Here is a 3699-nt window from a genome sequence, read left to right as displayed (position 1 = left end):
GCTCTTTCTTCTTCTTCCTCTTCCCCGATCACCACAGTTTCCTCTATACACTCACTATCACATCGTAAAACACATCAACCGCCATCCAACATCCTTACCCTTTCTTTTCATCCATGTTTTCTATATATCTTGTAACTCTGATGGCAACTCCATCTCACTTCTTTTTAGTACCCCTAACCCTGCCGAAGTAAATTGAAAAACTCCAATCGAAAACTAGATTTAGGTTTTTAACATGACAATGATTTTATCAGTATACAATTCTGATTTTTGCATCGATAAGGTTGTTGTGTATGTTTGTAAGAGAGGGATCCTAGTAATGTGGTTGTGTTGGGTCGATGAAGATGAAGACGATTGATGAATCCATATCTCGGTATTGTGTTCATGTTGTTCTCCTTATATATATGTAATATTTTTATTTAGGGTTAATTACATAAGAGTTCCTATATGTTGAGTTATTTTCAGATTAAATCTTAGCTTTTTTATTCTAAAAAATTCTTATATTTTTCTATATTTTCAATTTGGCTATTTTTAGAATGTTTTGCGGTAATCTTTCGATTTTACACAATTTTTTCTGAGAAAAACCTCAAAATTTTCTCGAAAAAGCTCTCTGGACCAACTTTTTTGTTTTTGGCTCATAATTCCTCTATTTTTTATGTTGTTGATGTTTATGGTGATCTTGATAGTTTTCAAAATTAAAATATAAAAGAAACATTTGATTTTTTTTCAAAACAAGGAGAAAGGGTGTCGTGTTAAATTGTTGTTGACAAACTATATATCAGAATCTATTTATATGATGCATGGAGATTATATTAGGTTAAGAATAGCGATCTAAACAGACATGGTATCTTAGACCGTTTGAAAAAATGCATGATAATTCACATTTTTTATTCTTGTTTGCAAACTGTATAATAATTCTCATGTTTAACTTTGGTTGGTAAAATGCATATAAAAATTTATTTATAGGATGATTGTTGGCAAAATGCATAATAATTTGCATGTCTGATTCTTGTTGGCAAAATACATATAAAATATATTTATAGAATTATCAACGATTGTAGCATGTGAAGACCAGTTATCTAAGTTGGCTTGGCAGCTTAGGTTTTTATAAGAATCAAATATAAAGACAACTTATGTACTCCAAGCGGTCTAAGATACCAAGATAGCTCATACTGATGTTCTTCAGATACTACAATCTTCGAGCATCTTACAAAGCAGATTTTGATATGTATTTTGCCAACAAAAGTTGGACATAACATCCCTTATCCTTGTTTGGGAAAATTCAAATGTCTTCTCTATACTTTAATGTTGAAAACTTTCCAGAACACCATAAACATAAGCAAAATGAAAAACAAAGGAATTATGAGCAAAAAAAAAAAGTTAGTCCAAACTAAAAATTTGCCCAATGTAAGAGTTTTTTTTCCAAAAAAAAAAAGTTTTCTAAAATTGGAAGAATACCGATAAACATGCTAAAAGGGTAAAATGGAAAAGGGATTTATTATAAAAATAAAATAAAATTAAGGTTTAATCCGAAAAAACATATATGTCCGTTTATGTAATTTAACACTTGTATTTATTGCTTCAATTCTTCAGAAAACCGCTGATTATAGGAAGTAAATGGATCTTAAACATTTCAAGAGCTTCATTAAGGATGTGGTTTAAATGATGACATACGTGGTGAGGTTTTAGGTTTGATGTTTGATCTTTTGTTTATGTGTTGCATTCGGGCTCGTTAGTTGTGGTCATTGTGTTCGGCGGCAATTAGTTGAAGTGATGGAAACAATTCGCCATATGAGAACAATCAAAATAAGTCAACGATCGTCCATCGCAAACGTGAAGAACACTCAATGAAACAGACTTGATGTATAATATTCAGTTATTTTTTATGTAAATACAACATTATACCTTGAATTACATGAGAAATATCAATTAAGTCATCAAATTGCGAAAATTTGGATGAACCAACACTCGTCGTAATCTACAAAAGGTGAATTAATTCACATATTTGAAATAGATATATATGTATTAAGTATTATTTTTTTTACAAATAATACCCTAATTAGAAAATACATTTTACTACGATTTCGTGGATATAAAGAACGTCGAAAACGGAGTTCGTATGTAAAAGTTGCAAGCTTTTGAAGAAAACGCACACGTCAGCCGCCTAATGGCGTTAATAACAAAACTTAAAACACTTGGTTTGGTGCCTTAAATAATGAGTTTTCAACTCATCACAATTTTCTCTCGATCATACTCCGATCTAGTATTCAATTTTATACTTAACTCATTTTTCCTGAAAAATCCTTAAGGATCAAACAATGCAACACTGGCTTTCCCGCCAACGAATATTCGAACAATTCGTTAGGTTAACTATGCAACTTGTTAGATGAGCATGATAACATTTTTTGGACTAATTATAGGTCTGGTATTTGATTCAATTTTGCGGAATTTTATTCTCATGGAGTTTTGGTACTTTCGCGAACACTTTTGAATTGCCGCAACCGGAAACTCATTGTTAACTCACTTCAAACGCTTTGTTCGCCTAGTTGTGGGATTTGTTTGAAAAATATTTTACATATTATGAACTGTAACATCATAGACATCAAACTAGTCTTTTCGGAAAGTTCACGGGATGTCGGAATTCGAAGACTTGTCGCATGTGGTTCGAGAACACGCAACTTGTCGCGTTCATATCCATCCACATCACCCTTGACCTTCTATAAATAGGAGAGAGGAGAAATTTCGTCAACCACCTCTCTCTCTCTCTCTCTCTAACTTTTCCGGTGAAAACCACCACAAGCGCCTCGTGATCCGACATCGGTAACCCCCTTCTCTACCTTCAACCACCTCCTAGCGACGATCCAAGTCCCACCCAGCCCCGACCTGCTGTTGTTGTGCGGTCGAGAAACTGCTGAAAACTATCATCGTCGGCACTTCTCCGACGACCGGAATGTTTTCCAACCACTTCTTGATCTAGTTCGACTCCTTTTCAAGCTACTTTTTGACTCCTATAAACGAAACTCTGTTCGGTTTATTTCTCGACAGAATCTGACAAATCCAATAAAAATCCAAACGGTTAAAGAACGCACCGAGGGTGAGTATTCACAACCCTATTTTCCAAAAAATTTAATGTTTTTGGGGAGAATACTTGCTTATAACTGTTATTTATTTTTATATAAACATAAAATTATCATTGATTGTTTATGTATAATTAAATCTTTTTTATATATGTTTAATAAACTAGTGTTTATTTATAATTGATATATGCGATTGTTGGATGTTTATTTACATAACTGATATGATAGTTATGTATTGGTCAAAATTTGGTTATAAACATTTATAATGGTTATGCTGTCAAAATCTGTTAATAAACATTTACAGTGGTTATGTTGTCAAAATCTGGTTATAAACATTTATAGTGGTTATGTTGTCAAAATCTAGTTATAAACTATTTATAGTGCTTATATTGTCAAACTTTTTCCTGGTAACTTTGACACTTAAAGTTAGGGAACACACGCGTTTAGATTTATTCACTCGGTAGTTTACATGTGACATTTCATCACTAAGTGCAATGTTTAGCAAGATCCCTAACCTATAATTGTTAATCATGAGTGAGTGGGAAAGTTATGCATAGATTTATATGGGTTAACACCCCCCACCTATGGTTGCTAGCTGCAACCTCGAAAAAAGAGTCACACCGAG

Source organism: Lactuca virosa, chromosome 7, assembly GCF_052849685.1.
Source record: "Lactuca virosa cultivar CGN04683 chromosome 7, Lactuca_virosa_CGN04683_v6, whole genome shotgun sequence".
NCBI classification, from domain to species: domain Eukaryota; kingdom Viridiplantae; phylum Streptophyta; class Magnoliopsida; order Asterales; family Asteraceae; genus Lactuca; species Lactuca virosa.
This window is presented reverse-complemented; position numbering follows the sequence as displayed.